Here is a 12,144-nt window from a genome sequence, read left to right as displayed (position 1 = left end):
TGCCACCACAGTGCACTATTATGAGGTCAGGGTGTTGGATTTGCATGAAGGATTTCACCAATGGCATCAATTGGTGCCACTTTAACCCTCTCTGACCAATCCATTTAATGTCTACATTTGGCAAAGCAAGGTCTCTCACTATACCTGTTTTCTCTGCATACTTTTCACTCCAGAAGACATAGCTGTGCCCTACAATCCACACTGTGAACATCTTCAAAGGAGATCTGGATGCACTCAGGAGGTGTATTTCAGTAGAATGAGAAAAAGAAATGAAAGACAGTTTGGAAATGGAGGCATACATATTTTTTTTAAATAAAAAGAACTCATTGGCTGTTTCATACCATTCTACACTAAAAACTAGGCTGTATGTGTCAATTTATAGAAGCATGTTTTGTATTGGTACAGAAAAATGTGTTACCAAAGAACATTACTATGGATTTGCTGTTAGGTTAGAAAAGTCAAGCACTCTTGCTGTTTGGAAATGAAACATTGTGTGGTGAACTTCTGACCTGACTCCACACAGCAGTGTTCCATGAGCTGTTGCTATGGTAGCAGGCAGAAGTCAAGTTGGGGGAAGGGTACTTTTGGAAAAGGGTTGTGAAAAAGAAATGAAAGACAGTTTGGAAATGGAGGCATACATATTTTTTTTAAATTAAAAAGAACTCATTGGCTGTTTCATACCATTCTACACTAAAAACTAGGCTGTATGTGTAAATTTATAGAAGCATGTTTTGTATTGGTACAGAAAAATGTGTTACCAAAGAACATTACTATGGATTTGCTGTTAGGTTAGAAAAGTCAAGCACTCTTGCTGTTTGGAAATGAAACATTGTGTGGTGAACTTCTGACCTGACTCCACACAGCAGTGTTCCATGAGCTGTTGCTATGGTAGCAGGCAGAAGTCAAGTTGGGGGAAGGGAACTTTTGGAAAAGGGTTGGTTTTCAACCAATAGAAATGTGTGATTACATTTGAAAAAAAGGGGGAAGCACTGAGATTTTAAATTAACATGTATATGTGTGGAAAAAGAGAGGGAAACATTGCCATTATCTGGTTCTGCTGAGAGGAGAGAGGTGTACAGAACAGAGATCCTGGCTCTGATAATCTGCTGTTTGAGTGCCACATTTCTTTCACAACTAACTAATTTTAAAGGTGAGTTATGAGTTTGAGAGGGGGTGTTTGTGGTTAATTTAGATATAAAAAAAAGAATTGTGATTATTTGTTTAAAGTTGGGATTTACATTTTCTGTTTTGGGAGATATTTAACTGTTTGGAATATGTAAAATATTATGGTGTATGTTTTCACCATAAGTTAATGTGTATTGGTAACAATGAGGAATACTGTTTTGTGCCTACCATCAAACCATGAGTCTGTGTGCAGAGAAGAATTGTTGACAGAGATTTAATTTGTGTTGCTGTTGAAAAGTAAGACTTGCAGTTGAAAGAAAAGGACAGGTTCTTTTTAATTGTGATGGTTAGCATTTAGCAGAAATCACTTTGAAAGAAAAGAGAGGAACATGGCAGCACATTTGAAAAAAGCATTAGTTCTGTAAGAATTGATAACCCAGGAAAGGGGCAGCCTGTGTTTTGTGCCTACCAACACATGAGTCTGTGTGCACACAGGAATTGTGGGCGGAGATTTAATTTGTGAAGATGTTGTTCAGTAAGAAATGCAGTCCCAGGAAAGGGGCAGCCTGTGTTATGTGCCTAAAATAATGGCAGGACCTTGTAATGTGGTAATTGTTTTTCAGTGTTTTTTTTTTTTAAAAAAAAATACGCTTACCGTACGCGTATGGTAAAAAAAAAAAAAAAAGTTTTTAAGAATTTTTTTTAAAAAGTTGAGAGGTAAGGTTGGCTCTTAAAAGAGCCGTTGTGTTCATGCAGGGACAGAGGAAAGGAAGAATGGGAATATTAGCTGGTAGGACAAATGTGCTGGTCTATTCTGTTGTTAATTAGGGGAACACTGGTCTCCCCACGAACAATTAGACCATGGCAATTTGAGCACCGCATTGTAACCCTCGCAAATCGATGGTTAGTTTCCAGAGGACCAGAAAAAGGTGAATCTGCCCGAACAGATGAAGGGCTCAGCTGAGCTGCCGAAGATGGACTCGGCTGAGCTGCTGTGGATGTGCTTGGTCGACTTACTGAAGGGTTTCCTCCAGTATGTCGAGCATGTGTCCTAGGGTGTACATCCTCAAGGTGTCTTAACATAGTGTGATTCCCGAAGGAATACTTCTTGTTAGGATTACCTCTAGAAAGTACACGCTGGCACAGCTTGCAAGTCACTAAAGCAGCATTTACTTTTTTCTCGCCCTCAGGAAACGTAAAATACTCCCATATAAAAGAGCTCTTCTGTTTCCTCCTTCTCTGCCTGATGGTGGTGCTGCTAGCCTCACTCTCAGAAGAGGAGTGCTCGTCTGCCATCGTATCCCAAAGACAACTCAGCTCCTTCTCCTAAGGGATCACAAGCAGAAATGAGGGGAATGGGTGTGGTGTAGGAGAGTTCTAGAACTGAAAGTACTTTAAACCAATCAAAAGTTTTGTTTCTTGATCACATGACCTACCGTGCGCGTACGTTACGCTTACGGAGCGCTTACGGAGCGCTTACGGTAAAAGTGCGCATGCGCGTATAAAAGACACGCGCACGCGCGCATGCGCATAACAGGCACGCCCCAACACTTCCGCATAACGCGCGCGTGTAACGTATGCGCTTACGCACCGCGTACGCACGACTACGTAAATTGCGTAACCATACGCAAAAAGAATAGAAATATTACGTACATTACGCAAAACGTATGCTTACCGTAAGCTTACCGTACGCGCACGCAAAAAAAAAAAGAAAAAATAAAATAAAATTATAAAAAAAGAATCACTATGTTATACTAATATATCTTACCTGTTTGGTAAAAAAAAATGAGAAAAAATAATATATTGCAGAATTTTTAACATTTAAGCATAGTGTTTAAAGAGAATATAAAGTAAAAAAAAAAATGTAAAAAACCTTGCAAATAAAAAAAAAAAATCACACGTTTAATATAACAATTTGTATTTAAAAAACCATATTAAATCACTGAAAAAACCATGGGTTTCACACACGTTATAGGTAAGAATTAGCATTTAAAAAACCATACAAATTCACTGAAAAAACCATGGGTTTCACACACGTTATAGTTAGGAATTAGCATTTAAAAAACCTTGCAAATTCAGTGAAAAAACCATGGGTTTCACACACGTTATAGTTAGGAATTAGCATTTAAAAAACCTTGCAAATTCAGTGAAAAAACCATAGGTTTCACACACGTTATAGTTAGCTGGACTATTCACTCGTAAAAAACCAATGAAATTCCCCCGTTATAGTTAGTTAAGCTAACTATAACTCGCGCACCCGCAATCCACTGCTGATGACGTCACATATTACATCACTCATGACATGGTCAGTGACATCACTCATGACATCACTCATGACATCTCAAATGACATCACTGATGACATCATCCTTGTGATACAGTGGCAGACCTCCTCTCACCCTAATATAACCTTTGAAACACACATTCAAAAATAGAGACAAACATTTTCAAAAAAATGGACATACCAATACCAGTTACAACAACCTCTTCAGTAATTCTAAGATCCACATACACATCCACACATTCACGAACAGTCCTATACAGTCACTCATACATGTACTCACTCATCATATGTACTCTTACACCTATACATCCTGCTACACAATGCCACTCATCCACAGAGTTACTGACACACATACTCACTCATGAAAATAAAGAATCAAACATAGATTTATTTGCATATACAGTTATACCCACACCACCACACTTACTTCTACGGAAAGTTACACATACTTAGTCTTTTAAACAATCACTTATAGAAACACATACTTATTCATACAGGAACTCTTTTAATCTCTCACTCTCACATATACTCACTTATATACACCAATAGTCACATATAGTAGTTTAAAACATATGTAGTTACTCATAAAGACACTATTGAGACAGTCATTCACTCACTAACACACCCATACACACACTCATCCACCCATACAGTCCTGCACACATGCTGTCTTCAACACATACAACCAGTGAGTCACTCATTCATGCACCTATGCACTACGTAATACCCCCCACCGAACCATGCAGACACTCAGACTGATACTCAAAAAACCACCTAATATCCTATAAAAACACTCATGTAGCTACTCATCAACCCATGCAGCCACTTATACACAAAGTGAGACACTGATACAGATAATTACATATTTAAACATTACTCTGTAAGCCATATATTCACTAAGATACACTTAATCAGTCAGTTATACAATCAATTTTTCAAAAACAAATCATCCATTTAGACACTTATATACTCATTTATTCTTCTATCGACCTTGAGATATACATATATAAAACATATTTAATTTTCAGAAAAATACACATTCACTGGATGATGTCATCAGTGATGTCATTTGAGATGTCATCAGTGATGTCATGAGTGATGTCACTGACCATGTCATGAGTGATGTAATATGTGACGTCATCAGCAGTGGATTGCGGGTGCGCGAGTTATAGTTAGCTTAACTAACTATAACGGGGGAATTTCATTGGTTTTTTACGAGTGAAATGTCCAGCTAACTATAACGTGTGTGAAACCTATGGTTTTTTCACCGAATTTGCAAGGTTTTTTAAATGCTAATTCCTAACTATAACGTGTGTGAAACCCATGGTTTTTTCAGTGAATGTATATATATATATATATATATATATATATATGTATATATATATATATATATATATATATATATATATATATGTAAAAAAGAAGCAGAGAACTCTGGGTAGTTCTCAAGTTTAGGTGGAGAGCAGCTCCTGTAGGGAGCACTCTCAACACCAGTGACACTATGAAATTGCTCACTCCAAATGTCTGCTTTTCTATCAAAGTCTTTAAGCATAGGATTAGCACAGTGCTAACCACACCAAGATAGAAAGGTACAAAGTCTTTGGCCATTTCTACAGCAAAGTCTTTACCAATTCAAAGCTGTAATACTGTGCCTGGAGTGGTAAAAGGCTTTAGTTATTTTACAGCTCAGCATGGCTAGCATTGTGCAAATGGCTTTTAGTGCTGCTTCCAACTGCAGCCCTTTAATGAACATTAACACATCACAAAGATAAGGATGTTCATGAAAGAGTACAAGTATCAGGTGCATGATGCTATCTTCCTCATTTAGCTGCTAACACAATAAGACAATGATCCATCTTGAAAGATCCTGGTCTTCCTACAAGATATTATCTAAAAAGGAAAAAAAAGAACTCCAAAGTAAATGTAATCAATATAATATGAAATCTTAAACGTTTCATAAAGACAATTTATTTCAGTTTTTAAATACGTGCTTTAAGGTAAATGTCAACATATTTATGTATACCACTCTTCAAGGGAGAGGAGGGTGGGATAATGTTAGCCTCCGTTGTCTTTAAAGAAATCAAGGGGGCATATTAGCAAGGGCAATATCGCCGCTTTAGTGGGACCTTTTCCTGCTAAAGCGGCGATAATTCTATCGCACTATCACCAAGCTGTCGCTAACAGCAGTTAGCGACAGCTTTCTGACGAAAGCGACCGGTTCGAGTGCCGCTTTGCATGTCAGCGACATTTAACTGGGGTCATCGCCGGTTTTTTAACACCTGCTATTTTCCTGACTTAACCATACCTGACATAGGGGGTGGATTATGCTGATACGACTACAGGGTCGTATCAGCAAGGTTTTCCCCCTTCCCCATGCAACATCGCTGGTTTTGTCACCATGTTGGTCCTTCCCTTCCGCTATCGCTGGAATATTTATCGCCATAGTGCTAATTGTTGCTAATACAGCGTTAGCATGGTGATATATTCCAGCGATAGCTGGCGATAAAAAAATTCGCGCTGAGCGCGTTCTGCGATATTTATCACAGTTTTTTGCTAATATGGCCCAAGATTCTCTCTGCATATCAGTTGGAGAATCGCATTTCATTACAAGACCGGAGGCTACCATTATGCATGTTTAAAGCCCCTCGAGGCTAAATTACTAACATGTACTATTGGTTTTGAATAAATCTAACAAATGTGTTTGCGTTTGACCTTGAACTGGTTGCCATACGAAGCTCGGATACAATAAAAAATTGCATGCATGGCACACAAAGCCATTCACTTCAATACCTCTCTGTACCTCGCTAAGAAACTGGAGCTCTCATGTGGTTCGAGAGCCTCCAGAAGCGCCTGCACACTACTGCTCAAACCACAAAACTTCAAGAAGAAATAAACCTGCATTCGAGCCTTCTCAGGTATAGCACAGAGGATTTGGAACTCCCTCCCCCCTGAAGTCAGAGTGAATCCTTCCATCGTCCTCTTCAAAGAGGAAGTCATTGAGCTCTTGATGAAGATATTTCGGCCTCTGACTGGCTAGTTCCAGTGGATACTGAGGTCACTGACGCAGATCTGTGGCCCTGGTGCCATGGTCACGTGAATCCCTTGGCTCTACATGACTGTTGTTGGAGGGAGGCCCACCGGGTAGTCGGGGAGACTAGTCCGGGCACCTTCCTACCGCAAAGTTATAGCCGAGCGCCGCTGAGAAGCCCCCTCGGGGAGGTCTTTCTCCTATGATCGTACTAGGCCCAGTAACACCACCACACAGGACTCAATAGCAGTTGCGAGATTAGATTCTTTATCGGCAGTAGTACGTGCAATATTTACAGAGGGATCGAGGGATCCTATCAGAGTCTCAATGTTCGTTCAAGAGGATAGGGTAGCGGGACAGTCTTAGTGCCAGCCAGGCACAGGAGGCCTCTGCGCCAGACCTTGGGTGCTGGTCTCAGAGCGGCTCGGACGTGGAGAGCCGCGACGTCGTCTGCAGGGCTCGGATGGTAGTTCCGCTTAGGTCGAGCCGCGACGAGGTCAGCTGGGCTCTGGTGGTAAGGTTCAACAAGGTCGGGCCGCGACAGCGTCAGCAGGGCCCCAAAGGTTTGTGAAGGTCTTTAAGCATGGTGGAGCCGCGACGTCGTCAGCAGGGCTCAAGTGGTGGTTCAGGGTGAGTCTTCTTCCGTAGGGTCAGCCGCGATCCGATCAGCAGGGCTCTTGACTCCAGGATACAACTACTGCCCTGTTGTCGGGTCGCCCCAGATATAGGACGGGAGCCCTTTGATGTCCGGACCCGTGCGACCGGAGGGGGCGGAGAGGCCGGGTAGGGAGCGGCCAGACGCCCAGCAGGGGAGGCGCCAGGCCCCAGAGAGCTGTGGGGTGATCACACCTAGGTGTGGAGAGACGGTAGGGGGTCCCATCGATACTGCCCTCCGCCAGGAGTGGGAAGGGCTCACGTGGTATCCCCCGGGCCAGGGGTTGGCGTCTCGATGTCGGGCCTCGCTGGGACCGAGGCCGGGTAGAGCAGGGTCATACAGGCGGTCACGTGGAGTGACGTGCAATCCAAGATGGAGGAGTCCCGAGGTGCATGGGACCTCGTGCGGCTTAGCGCAGGGAAACAGGACCACGCCACGAGGCCGGCTCCCACACGTGTCCCCCCCAGCTGAAGGCAGGGAGAGTCACCCATCTTCTTGGGGGTTCTCCTCGCCGAGGCGGAAGAATCGGGACAGGCCGTCAGCATTGGCGTGGTCGTTGCCGGGCCGGTGTTCAACAGTGAAGTCTATCCCTTGCAGCGAGATGGACCAGCGTAACAGCTTGGGGTTCTCGCCCCGCATTTGCATGAGCCACCGCAAGGGCCGGTGGTCAGTCTGGACCCTGAAGTGGGTACCGAAAAGGTAGGGCCGGAGCGTCTTGAGAGCCCATACCACAGCGAAGGCCTCCCGCTCGATGGTGCTCCACCTCTGTTCTCGCGGCAGCAGTCGGCGGCTGATAAAGGCCACCGGTCGGTCGAGGCCCTTGGCGTCCAGCTGGGAGAGGACTGCCCCGACCCCGTACTCCGATGCATCGGTCTGGACTACAAATTCCTTGCTGTAGTCGGGGGCCTGTAGCACAGGGGCAGCGCACATGGCCGCTTTGAGAGCATCAAACGCGGTCTGGCAGCGGGGCGTCCAGTGCACCGCCTTGGGTTGTTTCTTTGAAGTGAGTTCCGTAAGGGGGCCCACAATGCTGCCGTAGTTCTTTATGAAACGTCGGTAGTAGCCTGTGAGGCCTAAGAAGGCCCGGACAGCGGTTTGGGTGGCGGGAGGCTCCCACGCCTGGATGGCGTCAACTTTTAACCGGAGGGGGGCCACGTGGCCACTCCCCACCTGGTGGCCCAGATAGGTCACAGATCCTTGACCGATCTGGCACTTGCTGGCCTTAATTGTGAGCCCGTCTCTTTGGAGAGCGGCCAGGACTTCCCCAAGGTGTCCTAGGTGCGCGGCCCAATGGTCGCTGAAGACAGCAATGTCATCGAGGTAGGCCGCGCTGAAGGCTTCGAGACCGGCCAGGACCTTATTTACCAGCCTCTGAAAGGTCGCTGGGGCGTTCTTCATGCCGAAGGGCATCACCCGGAAGTGGTAGTGGCCGTCGGGGGTAGAGAAAGCTGATCGTTCTTGTGCGCCGGGAGTGAGCTTGATCTGCCAGTACCCAGCGGTGAGGTCAAAGGTGCTTAGGTAGCGGGCGTCCCCTAAGCGATCAATCAGCTCATCGGCTCGTGGCAAAGGGTGGGCATCGGTCTTGGTAACTGCGTTCAGGCCCCGGTAGTCGACACAGAATCTGAGTTCGGGGGCCGTGCCGGGGGCGGCGGCCTTCAGCACCAAGACTACCGGGCTGGCCCACGGGCTGTCGGAAGGCTCGATGACTCCGAGGGCGAGCATCTTGGCGACCTCGGTCTTTATGCAGGCTCGGACTCGGTCAGGCACTCTATAAGCGCAGTGTCGTACAGGGGGGCTATCCCCCGTGTCCACGTCGTGGACGCACCAGGGGGTCACCCCGGGCGTGAGGGAGAAGAGGGCAGCGAAGGGTTGCAGCAGATTCTGGCAATCATGGCGCTGTTCTGGTGTCAGGGTGGCGGAGAGGTGGACGCCCTCCAAGGAGCCGTCTTGGCTCGAGGACCCCAGGAGGTCTGGTAGGGGCTCGGAGTCACTTTCACCCCCATCGTCGGTAGCCAGTAGTAAGCTTAGTTCAGTTCGGGCAAAGTGGGGCTTGAGCCGGTTGGCGTGCAGGACCCTGAGGGGGTTCCTCGGGGACTCCATGTCGACCAGGTACATGACGGGGCTCTTCCTTTCAACTATCTTGAAGGGCCCGGTCCACTTGTCCTGCAGGGCGCAGGGGTCCACGGGTGACATGACCCAGACTTGCTGGCCCGGCTCAAACTCGACGGCTGAGGCATTCTCGTCATACCAGCGTTTCATGTCTTCTTGGCTGGTTTCAAGGTTGGCTTCTGCCAGGGCACGGAACTTTCGAGTCTGGTTCCACAGGGTCAGGAGGTACCGGTAGACGTCGGGCGGGGCACTTTGGACGTTCGCCTCCCAACCCTCCTTGACCAGGCTGAGGGGCCCTCGGACGGGGTGCCCATACAACAGTTCGAAGGGGCTGAAGCCCAGGGACTTCTGTGGTACCTCCCGGTAGGCGAACAGGAGACAGGGCAACAGGACATCCCATCTCCTCCTGAGGGGCTCTTCCAGGCCCTCGATCATCCCTTTCAGGGTTCGGTTGAACCGCTCGACCAGTCCGTTCCCCTGGGGGTGGTAAGGGGTGGTGAATTTATAGGTGACCCCACATTGTTGCCAGAGTGATCTCATGTACTTCGAGATAAAGTTCGTCCCCCTGTCGCTCACCACTTCTCGGGGGAACCCCACCCTGGAGAAGATGCCCATCAGGGCCCGGCCCACCACTGGAGCGGTCACAGTTCAGAGGGGGACAGCTTCTGGGTACCGGGTGGCGTGGTCGACCAGTACCAGGATGAAGCGGTGGCCCAGGGCTGTTCGGGGGTCGAGGGGCCCCACGATGTCTATCCCCACTCGTTCGAACAGGGTGTGGACGGCTGGAAATGGTTGTAGGGGGGCTTTCACTCGTCCCCCAGTCTTCCCGCTAGCTTGGCAGGTCGGGCAGGACCGGCAGTGCTGGTCCACGTCTCGTCTCATTCGGGGCCAATAGAAATGGGCCACGAGGCGGCTGTAAGTCTTGTCCCGCCCGAGATGTCCGGCGAGGGGCACGTCATGTGCCAGGTTCAAGAGGAACTCTCGAAATCGGAGGGGGACCACCAGCACCCGGCTGGCCCCTAGTTCGCCGACTTTCTGCTCGCTATACAATAAGTCATTGTCCCAATAGACCCAGTGGGTTCCCGAGGGGTCCCCCGCAGCCTGGGCGGCCGCCTGCTGTCGGGCCCCCTCGAGGGACGGGCAGCCCTTCTGTTCTTGCTGGAATTGTTCACGGGTGTGGCCCCCGTCGTGGCGCCACTGGGCCAGCTCGGGGATCTCGCTGAGGGGAGCGGCCTCGCTGGAAGAAAGTTCGGATGGCCCGGCCTCCTCGTCAGGTTCCTCCGGGCCGGAGGAGGTGGATGGTTCAGGGCCCGCCGGTTTGTCGGGGGCCGGGGCCGCAGCTGGCTGGGCGGTCATGGACCGAGTGGTGGCGCAGGCCCACTCGGGTAGTCCTAGCATCCCCAGATGCTCTCGGTGCTCCACCTGGGCCCAGGGGGAGCTCTCTAGGTCGTTCCCCAGGAGGCAGTCCACCGGGGCATCGTCGCGGACAGTTACTTTTAGGGTGCCGGACACTCCTCCCCACTCGAAGGGGATTCGGGCCATCCGGCACAGGCTCTCGGTGTTGTCGGCGGTTCGGACAGGGCAGAGGACATGTGGCAGGATCTGTTCGGGGGTCACCAGATGGCAGCGGACAGCGGTCACACTGACCCCAGTGTCCCGGAGGGCCTCGGCCCGTCGCCCATTGATGGTGACCCACTGTTGGTACTTCTGGGTGTTGCTTGGGATGGTGGCGCGGGGCACCATTTCTCGGGAGCCTAGGCATACAAGTGACATGGCGGCTGGTTCCCACTCGGGGGACCCGTCGTCGTGCTTTTCCTCCTCGTCCTCTCCCTCCCCCAGGGCTGCGGCGGCAATTTGTCGGGGAGGTGGCCCCGTGGTCCCGTTCCGTCGGTTCACGGGGCAAGCCGGGTCACTTGCATAATGGCCGGTCTGCTGACATCCGAAGCAGGTTACGGTCGGTCGTGGTCCAGACCGGGCGATAGGGGTCCCTCTTCGGCCCTGGGTCGGGGAAGCGGGGTTGGTTGCTTGCCCTCGTGGCGGACTTCTGGGCGGTCCAGCTGGGAATTCTCGACTGCGGTGGGACCCCCCTCCTCCGCCGCGCTGGCGGGGAGGTCCCGTGGTACTCCGTTGGTAGTCCCCCACGGGGTTCCGGGGGACCCGGGTGTAGACCCATCGGTCCGCTTCGGCGGCGAGCTTCTGGGGCTCGGTCAGTTTACTGTCCAGGAGGTGTTGCCTTAGTTCCACAAAGCAGTTGTTGGCGAGGTGCTCCCAGACAATGAGGTCGAACAGTTCGTTATATGAGGTGACCTTGCTCCCTTTGATCCATCCTTCCAACGCTCGGCTGAAGAAGTCCACGTATTCGACCCATGTGGTACCGGGGATCTTCTTGCAGTCCCGGAAGCGTTGCCGGTACATCTCGGCCGACAGTCCGTAGCGTGTGAGTAGGGCTTCCTTCATGTGGTCGTACGAGGTCATCACTGCGTCGGGTAGTTGCAGCAGGGTATCCCGTCCCTCGCTGAGGAACCTCCCCCATAGGCCGGCGCCCCAATCCTTCCGGGGTACCCGATGGGAGGTCATGGCGACTTCGTACGCTCGGAACCATTGCTGGATGTCGTCATTTTTATAGTACTCCTTGACGACATCCTTGGGGATGTGAACCTTTGGCTCGGTCGGGGGCAGAGCGTCCCGGGCTCCGGGGTTGCTGGTCTCCCCAGCTTTAGCTTTTAGTTCAAGTTCTTTAAGGCTCCTCTCGTGCTCGAGGGTTAGCCGTCTCTCTTCTTGCTCCCGATGCCTTTTCTTCTCCTCGATTTCTTCTTGTAGTCGTAGTTGCTCCAGGGCTATCTTTTTCTCCGCCAGTAGGAGCTCACCGTCCAGCCGGAGTCGGGCAAGGTCCATTTCGTGTGTCCGGGCTCTTTCCCGTTCTCGTATCTCTTCGGGGGAAAGG

This window comes from Triturus cristatus, chromosome 6 (assembly GCF_964204655.1).
Source record: "Triturus cristatus chromosome 6, aTriCri1.1, whole genome shotgun sequence".
Classification (NCBI taxonomy): Eukaryota; Metazoa; Chordata; class Amphibia; order Caudata; family Salamandridae; genus Triturus; species Triturus cristatus.
This window is presented reverse-complemented; position numbering follows the sequence as displayed.